The 20,818-nt window shown below is 39.9% G+C and overlaps 1 long non-coding RNA gene and 1 other non-coding gene across 2 annotated transcripts; both read left to right on the top strand.

The window, feature by feature from the left end:
• Positions 1-1,946: 1,946 nt before the first annotated feature.
• LOC140509255 (uncharacterized) lies at positions 1,947-14,245 on the top strand. Its single transcript, XR_011968609.1, has 3 exons — positions 1,947-2,056; positions 3,016-3,143; positions 13,595-14,245. It is a non-coding gene; the product is annotated as an uncharacterized lncRNA (long non-coding RNA).
• Positions 14,246-16,945: 2,700 nt separating this feature from the next.
• Positions 16,946-17,050, top strand: LOC140509361 (U6 spliceosomal RNA). The gene has a single exon (XR_011968688.1). It is a non-coding gene; the product is annotated as a U6 spliceosomal RNA (small nuclear RNA).
• The last annotated feature ends 3,768 nt before the right edge of the window (positions 17,051-20,818 follow it).

Here is a 20,818-nt window from a genome sequence, read left to right as displayed (position 1 = left end):
GTAACGGCCTCTTTACATTCCAGTTTCCTTATTTATAAAACATGAGGGTTAAACTAGATGATTTCTAGGGTCCCTCTAGCTCTCAAAGTCTTTGATTTTATGAATTTTTCTTGGAGTCTGATCTCTTCTGGGATGACTCTGAGACTGGAGCCAAGTTTGGCATCAAAGGCTCTGGGCCTGCTTTCTCCAGCTGTTACAGCTTCCACTTACCCTAATTAAAGAGATGGTCTCGCCAGTCCCTTTGGCTAATCTCAGCAAATACCTTCTGTTGCCTTCCCTGTATCCCTAGTCACCTCACTGAACATTCATGATTCCTATATCTTCTTTCCATGAGCAAAAACTGAAAGAGAATGCTTATAGCCACATGTTCTTTGATTTTCCTATGACTGCCTTTCCCCATTCATGTTTTCCTCTACTTGACTGATTCTATTCCTTAACTCATCACCTTTTAAATCTGTCACTTGTGTTATTCCTTCTTTGTATTCTATTGAATTTCTTTCTAACTAAACACTATAACAATAACTACCATATATATGGTATATATGTGTGTGTTTATGTGTTTATGTATGTGTGTGTGTGTGTATATGTACATATATATATATATATCTGGAGAGAGAGACAGGGAGACAGACAGAGAGAAACAGCGACAGAGAGAGACAGTGTCCTTTAAGGTTTGCAGAGAACTTTACAAATATTACTTTAGCAACCCTGGAAGGTGGGTGCCATTATTATCTTTATTTCAAAGATGAGGAAAGTGAGACAAATGGAAAGGGAGCTGTCCAGGGTCACACAGAGAGAGCAAATGTCTGAAGTCATATTTTTTTCACTACAAATATTTTTATACATATATAAATTCTCCTTTTTCTTAGAAGGAGTATGCACAGTTTTATAGCCCTTTGGGCATAGTTCTAAATTGCTTGAAACCAGATTTGCACTCATGTCTTCCTGACTTGAACTCTAGTGCTCTATCTAAAATTTCACCTAGTTGGCACTAGAATTTGCCATTATATATCGGTAAAAGTCAGACACACACAGCAAGCACACACACACACACACACACATGCACACGCACACACGCACACTGGGATATATGCTAGCATTTAGTAGATTTGGATAACACTTATTTTACAACACTAGGCCTTTTAAAATTAAAAGAAAATTTTTTTTTTGCCATGACAGAACTCATATCCTTTCCTTACAAGTTTCTTTTTTACACATGAAAAGATAGAGAGTAACAATAACAATAGCTACCATTTATACAGCACCTTAAGGTTTGCAAAGCACTTTACAAATATTACCTCACTTGATCCTTACAATAACCCTGGGAGGTGGGTGTTATAATTATTCCCATTTTTACAAATGAGAAAACTAAGGCAAACAGGCTAAGTAACTTGCTCAGAATCACACAGCTAGTAAACATTTAAGGATAGATTTGAACTCAGGTCTTCCTGACTCTAGGTCCAGTGCTCTATCCACTGAGATACCTGGCTGTCTCATAAAAAACATTTCAGGTATAACCCAAGCTTTTCAGGGGAGGCCTAATTTGTCAAACATGTAGGAAACCTGAGGGTCCTTTGGAACATGTCCAAATTGTCTAACACGGAGGCCTTTGCATCCCTTACTATATAGTCTAGCTTCTTTTGATTGACTGCTAGCATCTTTAAAATTGTTGAAAGTGAGTCATTCTCTCCTGTTTTTGGCTCTCCTTCCTGCTACATCCAGAGGGTAAAGCTTGCAGTTCAACCACATTGTAGGAGCCATTATAAGAAATGGCCCTAGGGTATTTGTTTCTTCTCTGTGTTGTTTGTCTTTCGATAGGCCTGGAGACGTTTGTTTCTGTCCTGTGTTGTTTGTCCTTCTTGGTTTCTAGGTGCCCTGGTGATCACATGGACCTCGAAGTTCCAGCATGAGAACCTTGGAGCCAAGATTGTAGGCGGGTTGGTACAGTCAGTCAGCTCAGTATGGAAACCTTAAGAAGCCAGGCATGCCTGGGACTTAGGCCTGAGAGGATTTTGGATTTGGAACTGGGATTGTGCTTTACAGGAAATGAGCTAAGGTACAAACCTAATTCCCTTCTACTTCCTAGAGGACCGAAGTGGTTGTAAGGAGGAAAGGGAGGGGTTATGTCTCCCGTGGGTTGAAAGAATAAGTTTGTATATTTAGGATTATCTTTTTAAATAAATATTTCTGTGTGAAAGCATATTTGACCATTCATGGCTAATGGAACCACCTCCTACAATTGAGGGAACAATATTATAGGGAGCTATTTGCTATGGGTCTAGACACTCATAATTTACCTTAAGGGTACTGGAGAACTAAGGGAGAGTGATGAAATGTAACCTACCTGGCCTTTAGGCAATAATAGCCAGGGCATTCAGTGTTATAATAGCCTCCTTTTATAGATAAGGAAACTGAGGCAAGGGTGTTAAGTGACTTGTCTAGAGTCATACAACTAGTTAGTGTCTGGGGACAAATTTGAACTCAGGTCTTTCTGACTTGAGATTCAGGGTTCTATCCACTGAGCCACCTAGCCATTTCAGGTAAGGATTTATCATATCTTTGAAGGCTTTGCTCCTGTAGAGAACTAAATGATATGGTGGATGGAACACTGGACTTGGGAGTCAGAGACTTAGATTAAAATATTGTCCTTACTACCTTTGTGACCAAGGGCAAATCACTTTAACTCATCTATAAACTGGAAATAGTGATACCTAGGCAATGGAAGGATTGGCCAATGAGGGTCCAGTCCTTAAAACATACTCCAATTTGCCTTCCTTGGTGGGTTATACAAAGCATTTGCAGATATTCTCTGTCAGGCTCTGATGCTGCATATGGAACTTTGGAAGCCTGTTTCAAGTCATATGTGACTAAGGGGCTGGCGCTGGTGTAATGACAAAAAATTTTTTAATTTGCTGTGGAGCCAAAAGAACCAATGACTCAGGAGGTACTGAGCCAGAACTGAATTCTCATACAAAAGGGACAGCCTCATAATTTCTCAGTCTCTTTTTCTTTTAGGTGGCAAGTTAGATAAGAACTGTGGCATCTGAGTGAAACAAGCTGCATTCCCCCACCTGACTGACGTGTCCAGGAGCACGACACCCCTATTGTGTGTGTTTGTGTATGTGTTTTCTCTTTGAGCTTAGGTGAGTATCTGAAGATGTAATTGTCTGAGGGGCAACCTTATGAGTTTGGGATACCCACCATGGCAAGCAGAAATGCCCCAGTCCTCAGGTCCTCCTTACTGTTATTTTTTGAGTTCAGTCTCAGGCCTCAACCTCAGGGATGCTTTTGTTCTTCTAAGCCAAAACTAGGGCCTCTGGCCACACTGTTCTGAAAATGTTCTTGCTCCCTGTGGGTACCACACTCACCAGGCACGTGCTCATTATTTCTCACCCTCAGCCATAGCTGGGGATCTCTGCTAGTCAGCGCTAAGGCAGTTTGAAAGGTTGGGGCTGAGTTGTTTGATGGGGTGATTTTAAAAAAACAAACTTGAGTAGGAAAAGGTGAAAGGGAGCAACTGTGTTATAAAAATGGGGCATGAAAGGAAGAACTAATACAAAGAAAGCGGGTTGGAGCGGAGGACTGGTTGGGACTTTACTCTCATTTGAGTTGAAGAAGAAATAGTGTGCATATTTGGAAGGGTATAGGAGTCTTCTGAAAATGTAGAGATGTGAGAAAACTGGGGGACAGATTGGGGAGGGATTTTTGGCGGAGTATGTGGATTCGGATTGGGAAGGTATGGGGAGAGGGTGAAGGGGACTCTTAGGTGGGTGGGATGGGGGGTGCGAGGGTGAGGAGGGGAGAAGATAAGGTAATAGAATGGGGTAAAAAGAGAGTCTGAGAAAGAAAATGGTGAGTAAAAATAAGATGGAGAGAAATTCACTAATAGTCATTATAGCTTTGAATGTGAATGAAATGTTTCCAGCAGCTCTTTTTGTGGTGGCAAACAACTGGAAACTGCAGGGATGCCCATCAAGTGGGGAATGACTGAACAAGTTGTGGTACATGATTGTGATGGAATACCACTGTGTTCTAAGAAATGATGAACTCAATAATTTTAGAAAGGCATGGAAAGACATGCATGAAATGGTCAAGAGTGAAATGAGCAAAACCAAGAGAACATTGGATATGGTGATAGCAATATTGTTTTAGGAATGACTTTGAATGACTAAGTCATTTTGACTATTATAAATACACAAATTGTAAATAAAGGATATATGAGGAAAGAGCTATCTACAGTCAGAGAAGGACCTGATAAATAGAAGTATGTACAGAATAATTTTCCATATATATATATATACATATACATATATGTACCTATTTATGTCTAATGGTAGCCATCTCTAGGGTAGGGCAAGGGGAGAGAAGAAGAAAAAGAAGAAATTTACACGTTAACTTTGTTATATATTTAAAAGGAATAGTAAGTTACAGATAATAGATTTGAAGTTTCAAGAGCAATCATCTTTTTTATTATACCAGATTATGGAAATACTTGTTTTACTCCATAAATTTAAAAACAAAAAGAAATACTATCAAAACCTGGAGTCAGTAGCAGGTTGAAGTAGCACTGGCTGCAAGGGAGACAGTGGCTGATAAAAGTGGGAGCTTTTGTGGGTGCATGGAAAGACAGACACTGTGACCCCTTGTGATGGAGAGAAACACCAACCACGGAGTAGAGGCAGGCACTGATCCTCAGAGCCTAGCAGAGAACACCACCTCTGAAGAACTCCATGAGAACTCAACAAAGGAAGAAAAGGACTTTCTGGGCCAGAAGTCAGCTCACATGTGTTCATTACATGTGTGTCTCATTACCATTGTAATTTGACCCTATTCTCCCTAAGGGACTTTGTGTATGCAAGGGAGAATGAGCACCCAGTTTAGGAGGGGAATATTTTTTTCTCCTTTTTTCGCCACTTAATAGTATTTTATTTTTTCCAATTTCCAAAGCTAGCTTTCAGCATTCATTTTTAATAAGATTTTGAGTTCCAAATTTTTCTCCCTCCCTCCTTCCTCTCCCACCTCCCCAAGATGGCATGCAATCTGATATGGGTTATACATGTACAATCACATTAAACATATTTCCACGTTAGTGAAGTTATGAAAGAAGAATCTGAACAGAAGGGAAAAAAACACAAGAAAGAAAAAAAAAGAAAACAGTATCCTTCAATCTGCATTCAGACTCCATAGTTCTTTCTCTGGATGTGGACAGCATTTTCCCTCACAAGTCTTTTGGAATCGCCTTTGATCATTGTGTCGCTGAGAGAAGCTGAGTCTATCATACTTGATCATTGCACAGCGTTGCTGTTGTTGTGTACAATGATCTCCTGGTTCTGCTCACTTCGCTCAGCATCAGTTCATGTAAATCTTCCCAGGTTTTCCTGAAATCCTCATCATTTCTCATAGTACAATAGTATTCCATTACATTCATATACCACAACTTGTTCAGCCATTCCTTAATTGATGGGCATCCCCTCAATTTCTAATTCTTGGCCACCACAAAAAGAGCTGCTATAAATATGTTTGTATGTCGGTCCCTTTCAGAGGGAGTATTTTTCGACTATTTTTTGCTGTACCTCTTCAGTAAATTCTTTTCCCTCTAAAAGTTAATAAAGGTCAACTGATTCTGATTGATAATGGGAGAGCATAACAGTGACAGCTCAGGAACTAATGTTTATAAGTGACACCCCTGGGCCCACCGTCTAAAGGCAAAGTGTATTACATTTCATCCCATCTCCCAAAGTTCTCCAGTACCCTTAAGGGGATTGGGGGATATCTAAACTCTACTATTAGCTCTAGCCTCCACAGATGGTGTTGCTTCAACAGTAGAGGTCTGGTAGCCCAGGTCAGTCTAACTACTGAACAGTTGGGTTAGCTTTTACAAAGGAATATTTTTACTTCAGGAGGTTAGATTCACAGTTTAGCTCTGTTCCTGTATAGCACCTCTCCAAGTTCCAAGTCAAAAGCCCTGACTTGGGCTTCAGTCTCAAGCCCCCAGTTCCTCTGGGTTCCCCCTGCTGTGGCTGTGCAAAGCTAGCCTGGAATCTTGTCTCCAAAGTTGCCATGACTTGATTCTGGGTCCAGTGGGGGTTTTATCTGCAGTAGCTGGAAGTAACAAAGACATATCCAACAAAAGAAATAGAAGCCTCAGTTGTTTCTTGGGGTCACCAGAGCTAAAAAGGGAGAGGAAAAGAAGGTAGTCCTTCCCCCTCATTGGTTCACTTCATGGTGCCCTCACTGTGAGTGAACCTTCACCCTCTCTGAATAAGTGTTCTAATCTCACAGGTTTTAGAGATGCAGTCTCTTTCAGATACTCAGACAATCAAAAGAAATTATTTCTACCTACATCAAAAGGCAATGCAAGATATTCTCCCCGAAGCAGGAAACTTCCATTTTAGTTGATCTAGGCACCATCTAAAGCCATCATCACAGTTTGAAATCACAACCTCTCATAATTATCTATATCTAGAGTCCTGAGAGGAACAGTGGATTGGCTGCCCTCTGGAGCTCCAATCTCCCAATGTGAATGTGAGCTCACAGAGTTGCTCATTCTCAAATGAGAGAATGTACACTGGTGGAATGTACACAGAATGTACACACAGAGTAGTATGTAATATCAGTTTTTATTATATGTTATGATATAATAACCTTACTTTTACAGATGAGAAAAGCTGTCAAAGAATTAGTGACAGAAGCAGGAATATGACATAGATTCTCCTAGCTATTGATTCTGCCCACATCGCCACACTGAACAAGGTGTATTGTTTTAGCTATGTTTGTATGCTAGATTCTTTCTTTTCTGCTGCAGAATAACAGACCACTGTTTTCCATTAACAGAAGTCCTTCACTGTCATACACAGCAAGTAATTTGTACCTTTCTGTGTAAAATTGAATGCAGGCATATCAAAGCAGTGGAGTTCAGTGGGCTACCACATAAATTCCTATGATGTTTCAACCAACTTATTCTGCGTAAAACAATGAAGATGATAATGGAATGCCATCTTTAATGAATCATGTGAAGTTTGGATTTAGTCAAAGGATCACACTTGAGGACCTAGAGAATCACATATGGCTTCTAGGCTGCAGGTTTCCCATCGCTGGACAAAGGGCACTGTTCTACTGAGACCATTTCTGAGCAAGATTAGCTCCATTGTACCTATTGAATCTCTCTAATTTGGGGAAAACCATGAGGTAAAAGAAAGTCACATAAAGAAGGGTTAGGGGGTGATAAGTTCTCCTGTTCAGGTAGGTAGAAGTCAGAACTGAGATGTGAAGAGAGACCAAGATTTTGAGCAAATGATTCCTAGAGCTGAAAAAGCCAGAGGAAATATCTGAAGCAGAAGTAGGATCAAACCAGAAAGACCAAGAGATGGCCTGTTGAAGAGTAAAGTCCAGGGGTCATTGAAATAGGTGTAGTACTGGGTAAGTAACAGGGTATCTGAGATGGAGTTATTTCAATTTACCACACTTAGCTGACTTGTAGGTGAATTTTTGTCTTTATGCCCCAAAGGAGTACAGCTAACTCTGCTCTTCAGTCTTTTCTGACGTTGCTTTTCTGAAGTTGGCAGGGTTCTTCAAGTGCAGTTCTCTAAGAGTAGCAGAACAGTTGCCTTTTTGCACCGGTGGAAGACATTTTCTTGCTAGAAGTTCCCTTTCCCAATGAAATCACAGATCTTAAGACCAAAAAATATATTAAACCATATCCAACCATCTGGATATAACTAGATGAGGAAGGAAATCTAGAAAACAATAACAGACCATTTGTAAAGACAATGAAAAAACAAACACCACCTATTGGAATCTATGGGATGTGGTTAAATTTATTTTTAGATGAAAATTCATGGCAATTAATGTCTATATCAATCTGAAATAAAAAGGGAAAAATGATGAACCTCCAAGCTAAGACTACATATAAACACTGTAGGAAGGAACCAACATTATAAAGAATATAATGAAAGAAATACCATTGTGGCAGACGGCCTGTATCCCCATGTGGCTCGGTGACAGCAGTGAAGAAAAGATACAGGGGCAGGTAGGAGTAGATAGGACAACTCCTTTTATTGATCCAAGGGTCAGGGTATTTATAGACAGAAACTATAAGTTTACCGTGACATATTGCTTGTCTCCTGTCCTAATGATTTGGCCAGTCTTATTGTCTTAAAGACTGTTAGCCTAGAGGGCATCTATTTCACATATCTCTTGTATTCTATAGTTCTCTTGTTTGTCTCACAGAGACAGCAACATAGCAGGGAGGGGAACATGGAGAGCCATTCTGGATGATAATGAGCACAGTCTCAAAGAACAGTTTCCTCAAAGGTCCATCCTGAACTTGTCCTGGCCCTTAACAAACCATAATGAAATGAAATGGAAAATGAAAAAACAACTGAGCTAATCAATCAAGCCAAGAATTTTTTTAAGATTAACAAAGATAAACCCCTGACTTAGATGTCTAATTGTAAAAACAGAAAGAGAAAACTCGTATCTATGAAAAGGATCAGGAAAAACAACTTACAAGGAAAAAATTTTAAACTATCAGGACATGCTATGCCTAATTATAAGTAATATAATTAGCATAATTACAATTGGCATAATTAACAAACTTAAGTGAAATGGATGACTTTTACAAAAATACAAAAAACACTAATGCTACCATGACAAGAAAATAGACAAAAAGACCAGTAATGGGAAAATAAGGAACTTTGTCCAAATCTGAAGAAGAATAAGAGAAGGGAGAAGGAACGGAAAATGGGATAGGAAGGAAGAAGCAGATTTGGAGGAGAAAGAGAAGTAGTATAGGGACATAAATGGTCATTAGAAAACAGTGTGATGTGGCAACCAAAGTCAGTCTTTTTCTGCATTCTTTTGCACAGAATGAGACAAGTATGAAGCAGCAAAAAGAACGCTGGATCCTTGCTCAGAGGCTATAGTTCAAATCCCTGTGTAGGTACCAGTTAGCTGTGTGACTGACAGCAAGCCACTGTCCAATTTGGAGCCAATTTCCTCATCTATAAAATCTGGAGGTTGAACTAGATAGCTCAAAAGTCAACAGTTTAGCAAATATTTGTTAAGTGCCTGTGATGTGAAAAGCAGTCTGCTAGGTAATGGAGAGACAAAAGAAAAAAAATGAAATGGCCACTGCCCTCAAGAAACTTACATTCTACTGGAGAAATGGAATGTATCCAGAAAGTTGGCCTGGTTGGTTAAATTTAATATAAGTTTCCAATACAAAAGTAACCAGAACACATATATGTATAAGTATATAATGTAATTGTATAAAATATGCATGTTTTAGATAATGTATGAGTGTACATATATATATATATATACACATGCATATGGCCAGAAACCCTGAAGGTATTTCCCTCCCAGATCTATTTTTTTCAAGAGACCATTCTTTGCCTCATTTCTTATTAGCCTTAGTCAGTGAATAGGCATTACCTCATTCAAACTGAGACCTGTTAGAGACCTTAACCTGAAAAGGCCAACTTTCTCTAGTGCATCCTGGGCCATCTCCAGTTGTCCTGATATGTATCTGGCCACTGGACGCAGATGGCTTGGGAGGTAAAAGTGAGGCTGGTGATTTTGCACAGCTCTCCCTCAAATCTAATTCACTTTCAGGTCATGACATCACCTCCCTGATGTCATGGTCCTCTTTGAGAACAAAAGACAAACGATGTAATACATGGAGAGAGAGAGAGAGAGAGAGTGTGTGTGTGTGTGTGTGTGTGTGTGTGTGTGTGTGTGTGTGTGTGTGTGTGTGTAAAGGTGTGCCTCCAGGCCTTTCTGAGGTTTGGGGCTGACTGAATGCATAAATGAGGGAGATTGCAGAGGCTGGAGGTCATAGTGAGAATGAGGACTAGGTATCAGAAGAGTGAGGTAGAGGGAGAGAAGGAAGGGCAGGAGATGATGATCAGAGAGGGGAATTTTAGAATTCATATTGTGGAGGTAGTGCTATTATGAGTGATTGTGAGGTCTTCTCACCATTCCTGTTGGGTGGCTGAGGTGGAGTGAAAATATGGGCATTGAAGAGGTTATCAAAGTGGCATGCAGAACTTTTCCAGGGACTTCAATACATGTGAGCAGAAAGTTTGGGGTGAAGAGGAAAACTGCTATCCAAGTACTGAACTTTTTGACAAAGGATGGAGAGTGACCTCTAAGCCAGCAGACTGTAGCAACAAAGATCTTGACTGGCTGATACTGGCAGATGGAATGAACTTTAGAGGAGAAGAGGTTGCTGAGTGATTGTGGGAGAGGAAGTTTTTAGAAATGGCACCAAGGAACAATGAATATGCCTATTTCAATTCCAGGTCCAGTGTCATGGGAAGTGTGAAAGAAGGAGCACTTAGTTCTGGAAATCATGACCAGAGAAGGTAGTGTTTTCTTCAGGGAGCCAGGTTCACATGAATGCAAGAAAATGGGAGTATAAGAGGAAAATATTTAGTACAAAGGGGAATTTGTTTAATGATAGAATATACAGAAGGTATAAAGGAGAGGGAGGGTAGAAGAGGATAAGAACAAGGGACAGATGGGACCAAGCTAGATAGTAGCAAGAGGACAGGAATGGTCTGAATCACAAGAATGAGGAGAAGGATGTTGTTAGCCAAAGGATGGTGAAATATCACTTGCTTGGGGCTTCTACCATCCAAAGTCTTACAGTGATTTGAAAAGGCACCAGTCCATTCTATCTCTAAACATCAGAGAGCAGGTGGTGGAGGCAGCAGGGGGGCTGGGTCAGGTGTCTGGGTCAGTAGAAAATAACTCATGCTCACATCCCCAGGGAAGAGACTGAACTTACTTGAGAACCAGTTTGTTTGCCTCATCTCAAGATGTTAAGAGAGTGAGACACACTTTTTGCTTCTTGTTTCTCAATCCCACATCCTGGACTGGATGGTGAGAGGACTAGACTTCACATTCTCAATGGTTATGGCAGATTGAAATATAATTATTTTACTCAGGAGATTTGGTGAGAAGCAGGGTAGAGTAAATATTGACTCCACATTTTACAATTATGCACAATTTTACACTTATCTGGTATGGATATGACTGTGGTCAAGATTATGAAAGAAAAGCCAATAAATTGTTAGAATTGATGGAAAACTCTATTAATTGTAGGTAGGTTCTAGGGCAAAGAAATATTCAAATCCAGTTCTTGACAGAGGCCAGAACTGGAGTCTGACCTGTCCGGGTCAAAGAGTGTCGAGGAAATCAATAAGCCCTAGGAGAAGAGTAGGCATCTTGGTGTCTTTGGTGGTCTCCATATGTTTGGACACTTCTTTATCTATGCCTCTTGGAATCAGTTCCTGATTTCTTTCAAAGCTTAGCTCAAGTGCCACCCACTGGTACCTCTCCAGTCCTCTAAATTACCGTAGATTTCTTAGATTATCTTCCGAGCTATCTAGTAAATATTTTATATTTAAACCACTCTGTGGTTAAGGAGGGTCATTTGACATGCAGATCAGATTTAGGAGAGATTGATTTTGAAGGGATTAGAGAAAAGATAGTTGGGATCCCGTGGACTGTGTGAGAAGTTAGCCTAGCAGGGATGGAAAGCTCAGGGGAATTAAATTCTGAAGAACAAATAGAAGTAATTGTAATAAGAAAGAAAAGGGGGAGTTGTTTAAAGAGACCAGTGTGGCTGCATAGGTACATCAGAAACCAACCTAGATTTTAAAAGGTTATATACAGAAGATGGAAGCAAGAACAAATAATAATGAGCCATTACAGAAATGTGGCATTTACCTGTATTAGGAGTATTAATGTGCAGAATGAACTGAGGTTGATGGCTAAAGAGAAGGACACCAAAAAGGGTATTAAGAAAATTATATTGGGGAAGCAGAGAGGATCAAAGGAAGGAGAGCAGCACTGCTATGAGTGGAGGGGATAATGACAGGTGATGGAGGAAAGGCAGAATTACCCAATTCTTGGGTTACTCCTGTTTTCTCTGTCAAGGAGAATGATCTTCAAACTGGAAAGGACAAAAGAAAAATGACAGGTTGGAACTCGAGGTAAGCATGGAATTAGCCCTTGACCAGCTGAAGTCCCCAGGTTCAGAGGGTCCTGGAAGGTGTGATGGCTGAGCTGCTGCCAGTGGTCTTGAAAGACCATAGACTGTGGATTGGTGAAGATGACAAACTTGGAGCAGTCTTTTGAGAAGGAAAATTGGATGGCAAGAACACTGATATGTTGGTGGAGCTATAAAGTGGCCCAATCATTTTGGATTTCAATTTAGAATTAGGAAAGAAATTAACAATTTGATAGTACTTATTATACCTAGCACTTCTATAGTGCTTTCAAGATTACTAAGCACTTTACCTGTTATGTCATGTGATCCCCACAGCAAACCTATGAATTTGTTGTTGTTTGGTTATTTCAGTCATGTCCAACTCTTTGTGCCTTGCCCAGGGTCACACAGCTAGTAAGCGTCTGAGGCTGGATTTGAATTCAGGTCTTCCTGACTCCAGGTATAGCACTCTTTCCACTCATCAACCTAGTTGTCCTCTGCTGGTAGCTACATATCCATCCTGTACTGTTCTCCCCAACTGAACACTGCTAGGGAGCTGCCTTCCCCAGTCTCTCTAGTCTTTCTCTAAACTAAAACATCAAAAGTATAAACATAAATGTGGCTCCCAGGTGGACAAAATACGGGGTCTCTGCAGTCTGTTAGCTTTGTTTTGTCCAGTCGGTGTAAGCTGGACATGGGACAAAAATATATGGTGTCTAATGTCTTCTTAAAGAGTTTGCTTGTATCTTTTCTTTTTTGCTCTTTCTTTTAGACCAAAGACAGAGATTGAAGGAGAGGCTGGGTTCCTCTCCATTTTGACAAGTCTGGATTCATTTCCATAGGTTCATAAGAATGTGAATTTAGATTTGTCAGGAAACATTTTTTAGCTAAGGAAAACAGAAGACCTTAAGAGACTTCCCCCGGGTCACACAGTTCAGTGTAAGTAGCAGATCCAGAATTAGAACCCAGGTCTTCTGACTTCAAATTCAGCATTTCTCCTTCCCCCCACTGCAGTATGCTATTTTAAATTTGCTATAAACTGGTTTTCTCTTACTGCTCTTTCAAATAATTGCATAGGATTCAAAGCATACTCAGCAACCCTTGAAACCAGATAAGCCACTGAGGCAAGCTAGAACAATTTCTTATATATAGGGAAAAAATATTAATATCCCATAGCACTTTGCTAATATGTAGCATGATAATTATAGCTATCCTTTATATAGCTCTTTAAGCATTTTGCAGCTTTTTACATGTTGTCTCATTTGATTTTCAAAACAACTCTTGGGGGTAAGTTCTATTTTACAAAAGAAAACTGCAGTTCCGGGAGATTTGCCCAGGATCACACAACTAATAAGTATCTAAGGTGAGATTTGAACTTGTCTTCCCAAACTGGGACCAGCACTCTATCCACTATGCCATCTACAGGCACTTAGATGCTTTTCAAAGTGCATTGAATGAGTATTGGGGAGACGTAATTAAAAACATACTAGATTCTGGATTAGAGGACCTGGGTTTGAATGTTGACTGTTATTTTACTTGTGAGACCTTGAGCAAGGCATCTTCTCTCTCTGGATCTCAGTTTCCTTTTCTTTAAAGTGAGGAGAGCCATCTTTTGGATCCTTGATCACATGTTGACATGAAGAAACACTGGGCATGTAGCCCAGCTGGCACACCAACTGCACCCACCTGCTCCATGCCCATCAAGAAAGTTGGCATCTGCAACATCACGGAAGCCACCTGGCAGTTAAGGGAAGCCAGAATCTTGGACTCCTATGGACTGCCCAAGCTATAGACAAGACTACCATATTGTGTGGGTTGTGCAATACATAGCAAGGTGGTGAGGTACTGATCCTTTGCATGGCACCTGCCATGTAGTAGAAACTTAATAAATGTTTACTGAAAGATTGATTGATTGATCCTGAGAGGCAGCAAAAGCTCAGTTCTGCCCCTAGGCTCTGTCCAAAGGCCACATAAAGAGCTATCTGACCATTAAAACTCCTAAACTCCTTAGAGGAAAATACAATGAGAAGTTTAGGTTTAAAAAAAAATGAAATGAAGGGTCTGGATTAGCTGATCTTCAGGGTCTATTCCAGCTTTTATCCTATGATGCCTATCTTCCCCGTTTAATAACCAAGGAAAGTGATGCTAACAAAGATGAACTGATTTGTCCATGATCACCTCATTAGTAATTACTAGGGTAGAAAATGAAATAAGAAGTCACTTGAATCAAACCCAGTGCTCTTTCCAAGTTCCTACATCACACTACAACAACACAATGGACTGTCATTAATACAGCTTTCTTCATACAGAATGGTTGAGAAGAGGAGGGGGAAGTAGGGGAACTAGAAGAGCAAGGCAGAAGGGATGGTTTGTGGTCTCTCCCAGAACAGATGGTCCCCTGCTCCCCCAGGGAGGATGAGCCAGGGGCTGGCCTGGCAACAGCTGCTTCAGGCCTATTCCTGGGAGCAGCTGGGGGTGGGGGAGGCCTGTGTCCCTCCTGCCTTCTGTTTTCTACCTGGAAGAAGTCTGAAAGGAAGATTTTATTTTCCCCTCTAGATTTATTGTGCCCAGTCTAAATCATCAGTCATGATTTGGACTTTGTCTTTTTACGAGGCCTCTCACAATCCGTGATGACGCTGTGATAGATGGCCTGACAGCCAGACTGAAGATTTGTAGCTGATCAAGGGTATTTCTGGAACTACATGATTAAGAGATCAACAAATATAACTGTGTGAAGCTGAAATAGACATCAAGAAGCAGGTCCCTGCATCAGATACAAGAGTTTCCTTGTCTTGAATAATTGTGTTCCACAAGTGGGTTAATCCTCAGTTAACTGGTAACTCCATTAATCAGAACCCACAACACACCCTCCATTTTCCATGCATGACTTTTTGCAAGAGTACAGATAAGCAAGGGAGGATCCATGGCTGGGTAAATACAAGTTGGATACAAATAACTGGATCCAGCTTAGGGAGTGTCAGAGTCTCTTTATAGTCTGCTCTGGTCATGTGACCTTTGGAGTCTTGTGCTCAATTCTTGGTGCCATGTTTTAGGAAGGATGTTGGCAAAATACAGCATGTCCAGAGCACAGGAACCAAAATCACTAAGGGCCTGGAAAGTATGATGTATAAAGAACAGCTGAAGGAACTGAGAATGTTTAGTTTGGAGAAGACACATGGGAAGGGAGTGGGAGAGGAGGCATGATAATGAACTTCAAATATTTAAGGGACTTACCAAGTGGAAGAAGATGGAAACTTTGTCTGTGTTGGTCCAAAAGGCAGAATTAGGCATTCTGAGAAGGAGAGTTCAGTTCAATATTAGGGAAGAGGTTTGTAACAAGTAGAACTCTCCATCAATGACATGAACTGCCTTACAGTATGGTAGACCTCTCTTTACTACAAAAGTCTGAAGTTGCAGCTGGAGACAGCAGCATACAGCGGAAAGAGGTGTGGAGTCAGACTTGGGGTCAGACCCAAATATCTGTATGTCCTCAGGCAAGTAATTTAAACTTCCTCAGCCCCAGTCTCCTGACTCTGTAAAGTGAGAGAACTGAAGAAAAGGTCTCTGAGGTCCCTTTTGGCTTGAAATCTATGATCCAATGATCTGTGAGAAACTTTAAAAGAGAATTCCAGCATTAAGAGGTTGCATTAATGGAAGGAAAGAAGGAAACAAACATTTATTAAGGCCAACTATGTGCCAGGCATTGCACTAAGTACTTAACTAACATTGTCTCATGTGAACCTCACAATAACCCTGGGAGGTAGGTGCTAGCATTATCCCCATTTTATAGTTGAGAAAACTGAGGCCAACAGGGTTCAGTGACTTGCCCAGGGTTACCTAGGTAGTAAGTGTCTGAGACCAGATTTGAATATAGGTCCTCCTGATTCCAGGCCTGGTGCTCTATCCATTGAGCCTCCTAATTGCTTTAGAACAGGAATTCTTGACCTTTTTTTGTCACAGATCCCTTTGCATCTGGTGAAGCTAATAGACCCCTTCTTAGAATAATATTTTCAAATGCATAAAACAAAGCATACAAGATTACAAAGTAAATCTGAATAATATCATGTTATCAAAAATTTTTAAAGATCAAGTTCATGGATCTCAGGTTAAGAGCCTTGCCCTAGAACAAGATACAATAATTCTATGATTCTTTGAAATACAACATTACAGAAGAGAATTAAATATGCCTTCAGAAAATGAAGGTATTATAAGTAAAACAAACAGTGATGGGGTTGGAGTAGATGGTCTCTAGAAACCTTTTCATCTCTAAATCCTACTATCTTCTGATATAGCAAACATATTGTCAAAGAGTGATAGTAGGGTTTAGAAGACTGAATTTCACATCAACTTCAAGAACTATATCGTTCTATTTCCATCGAGGAGGAAGAACATATTCAATGTCTCATCTCCATTTGTATAAAAAAAATAAAGGAGTCTTTCATTTTTAATAGTACTGCCCTTCTTGCACCCCAAAGATTTCATATTCTTTGCTGTCAATATCAAAGGCCATCTGTTAGTAATTACCTGCCCTTTGGTTTTCAGAATCAGCCAACTTTGAAGGCCAATTAAAGATTGGCCCTGTCACACAAGGTGTAGTACTCATAAAATACTTAAATTAAAAGCAATGTTTGGATAGCTGATGTTGAGTCATCAACAACCTCCCCATCAGGGATGTGATAATTGCTGCCATATCATAAGGTAGCCTGGGATTGAAGGGATTAACTGAGGCTGTAGGGAGTGACAACACAACCCTCAGGAGTGGTAAAGAGTCAGAAGAGAGTGAGAATTTGGAAGTGGCAGAGCTGGGATTTCAACCGAGGATGTCTGATGCTAAATTTAGCACATCACGACAAATCTGGTACCCAAAGATCCCGCTCCTCTCTGGGTTGAGAGGACCTTTTGCCTTGAAATTTGCTTCTGCAGATTAAGTCTGAAGCTACTCCACCCTTTTTCTGTGAAGCTTTGGTAATAAATGTACTAAACTTGAAATAGGGAAGATTAGCATGGCCCGGGGCAAGGATGATGCAAATTAACGAAGCATTCCAAGTTTTTCTGTCTTAGTTACATAAAATTGAAGTATTTTTTATAGAAGTAAAACCAATGCAGTTAGAATCAGAGGGAAGAGCTAAATGAGGAAAAATCTTTGCAGCAAATTTCTTTGGTACAAGTGTAATATCCAAAATATATAGGGAACTGATACAACTATGCAAGCACAAGAGCCACTCTCTAATAGATAAATGATCAAAGGCATAAACAGGAAGTTTTTCAATGAGACAATTCAACCTATCAAATTTTATATAAAAAAATGTTCCAAATCCCTAATAATAAGAGAAATACAAATTTTTAAACTCTCAAACAGCCTCACAATCCCCAAATTGATAAATATGACTAAAAGGGAAAATGGTAATTTTGAAGGGGCTACTAGAAGGTAGGTAATACCAATGCACTTTTGCTAGAGCTGAATTGGCCCAGCCATTTTGGAAAGCAATTTGGAACTATATCCCCCAGTCACTAAAATACATATGCTCTCTAATCTAGAAATACCACTAGTATATGTATCAAAAATATGAAAGACAGAGGGAAAAGACTTGTAAAAATATGTATAATAGTACTTTTTGTCAGCAAAGAACTGGAGACAAAATTGGTGTCTATCAACCAGAAATGGCTGAAAAAATTCCAGTATATGAATATCATGGAATAATTTTGTGCTGTAAGAAATGGCATATGTAATGAGTTCACAGAAGACTGGAAAGACTTGAATGAACTAGTGCAAAGTGAAATTAGTAGGAGCAGGAGGAGAATTCACAAAATAGCCACAATAACATAAAGAGAAACAGCTCTGAAGAGCATCAGAATTCTGATCACTGCAGTGAGCAACCAGCGCAGTGGAAGACTGACAATGAAACATGCCTCTCTTGACAGAGAGGTAAACGACTAAGGATATAGAGTGAGACATACATTTTCAGACATGGTGAATGTACTGTTGTTTTGCTTGACTATACTTTAAAAAAAAAATGTTTGTTAAATGCTTATTATGGTGTAAAGTGGCAAAAATGAAACAGTCTCTGTTCTCAAGGAGTTTACATTCTATTGGGATAGACAGCAAACATATGTTCTGGGATTATTGTTGTGGCATCGAGTCCAAGGCTTTGTGACCCCATCTGGGGTTTTCTTGGCAAAGATATTGGAGTGGTTTGCCATTTCCTTCTCCAGTTCATTTTACAGATGAGTAACTGAGGCAAGCAGGGTTAAGTGACTTGCCCAGGGTCACATAGCTAATAAGTATCTGAGGTCAGATATGAATTGGTGAAGAGGAGTCTTCCAGACTCCAGGACCAACATTCTATCCATTGTGCCGCCTAATGGCCCAAAGGTTTCATATTGAAAGGGATATTTGACATTAAATATTTTGAAAGAAACAAGAGATTCTAAGATACAGGGGAGGACACAAAGCATTCCAGAAATGGAGGAGAGTCAGTACAAAGGCATCGAGCTAGGAGATGGAGTGTGATGTATGATAGTGAGAAGGTTAGTCTTACTAGACTTCACAGTGAGGGGAGTAATGTATATGAAGAATGGGAAGGTAGGCTGGGGCCAGGTTGCAAAGGGTTTTAAAAACTGGAACTTCGGGCATTTATTAAGAAGGCGATCAAAACGGTCAGCCTTGTTCTTTAGGGGAAAAAAAAATCATTTTAAAGCTGTGCAAAGGATACACTAAAATGGGAAAAAACTTGCCAGCCAGAAGAGGGTTTCTATTTGAGGAGGTAGTTGATGAGTAGTAATAGAGAAGAAAAAGAAAAGAGATGATACTTTCCATGGAATATTAAACAAATTGAGAACAGAGCAGAAGAAAGTTCAGAAAGGGACATAAACAAGCAGGGCAGTTTTGTTACCCTTAGGTTGAATTTAATACACATTCTATAAAAAACACCTGTGTGACAGAGACTCAAGTTCCATATACAATCCTCTTTTTTGTCCTTGGTATATTAAAATATGCATGTTTGTTGATGTTTGCTGAGTTCGTAATAAAAAAAACAAGTTCAAAATAAAATAAAAACAACAAAATGCCTGAGGTTTGCTTACCACTTGAGGGCCCAGGTAGGCAGGGCCACCATTGGCACAGCCTCAACACTCAATCTCTTGTTTGGCATCACTGTCGGCTCCAGAGGGTGTGGCTTACCTCCAGGTTTTCTCAATGACTGAATCTGGAGGCCTCAGGATCACAGAATTTCAAAATTGGAAAGGATGTCAGAGGCCATTTAGTCCAAACTATGTCTGAACAAGGATTTCCATTATGCACCAGTAGACCTGACAAATGGCCATGTAGCCTTGGGTTGACTATTGCCACTGGGTACTTTGACATAACTCTAATTATTGATAATGGTATTGTTGTCATTTAAATAAGTTTTATTGCTGTCTTTTATTTTGACATAACAATCATTTCTTGAGGTGATTCCTTTCCCACTTCCAAACCAAATGCTCCCTTGGAACAGTTAAGCAAAAACAACTGATATGGAGACTGTGCACAACCTGCTGCCCTCGTGGGCCTCTGTGGAGAGCAGGAAGGTAAGACAATACCTACAACTAAGGAGTAAGTTTTTCCCAGTATTAAACTAAAATCAACCTCTCTGCAACTTTCATCTAGTTACTTCTAACTTTTGCTTCCAGGGTAAGTAGAAAATTCTAATCCTGCTTCTACATAACCAGGGGAGTGCTGGAGGCAGCTCTAACCAACTCCCAGGCGTTTAGAGCTTTTGGCAAACGCTACACATGAGGGCTTGATTTACTATTTTGTTGATTGGCTACAGTTGAGGAAGTGATGGCAGGTAGGTGGCATAGTGCACAGAGTGCTGTACACTAGCTATGTGATTCTGGGTGAGTCACTTAACCCTGTTTGCCTCAGTTTCCTCATCTGCAAAATGAGCTGGAGAAGGAAATGGCAAACCATTCCATATCTTTGCCAAGAAAACCCCAAATGGGGTCACAAAGAATTAGACACAATGGAGGAAGAAAAGTTCTTTAAAAACCCCCAGGCTTTTTTCGTTGCTGCGACTTTGCTATCTAGTCAAATATCTAGGACACTTTTGTATGAAGAAAAACAATTTGCAAATAACATCTAATGAATAAACTGTATCTGAGAGCATATGCAATATTCTTCCCTGGTAGTCCCCCTCCTCCATGTCAGAAGGGAGGAGGCATATTTCCTCATCTCTCCTTTTGGACTTACATTGCTTTTTTCCATTCCTCAGAATTCAATCTTCTTTTAGTGAGCTTATCATTATTGTAATTGCTGTCGTTATTGTTCTCCTGTTTCTGCTTATTCCAGGGAGATTCAACTTAAAAATTCTTTCCACATTTCCCTTAATTCTTCATTTCATTATATCTTGCTGCAAAACTATTTCATTACATTTGTGTTTAATAGGGTTTTTTTAGTCATTTCTTAATGTATAGACACCAATTTTGTTTCTACTTATTTACAACTGTAAAAAGTGCTGCTATAAATATTTCGGTATGTGTTGGACCTTTTTTGCTGTCTTTGACTTCCTTTGGCATATGTCCAGGGATAAGATTGCTTAGTCAAAGGGTAGAAAGAAATGGTTTAGTCACTTCCTTTTCAGGCAGCTAGATAAGAGTGCTAGACTTGAAGTAAGGAAGACCTGAGGTTGAATCCTGCTGCAGACATTTACTGGGTGCATGACCTTGGGCTAGTTACTTAACATCTGTTAGCCTCAGTTTCCTCATCTTGAAAATGGGAATAACAACAGCACTTAATCTCACTGTTTTGTGGTGATGTTCAAATGACAGAACAGGTAAAGTGCTT

The sequence above is a fragment of the Notamacropus eugenii genome, chromosome 5 (assembly GCF_028372415.1).
Source record: "Notamacropus eugenii isolate mMacEug1 chromosome 5, mMacEug1.pri_v2, whole genome shotgun sequence".
Taxonomy (NCBI): domain Eukaryota; kingdom Metazoa; phylum Chordata; class Mammalia; order Diprotodontia; family Macropodidae; genus Notamacropus; species Notamacropus eugenii.
The sequence above is the reverse complement of the archived record's forward strand: the minus strand, read 5'-3'. Positions and strand labels throughout refer to the sequence as shown.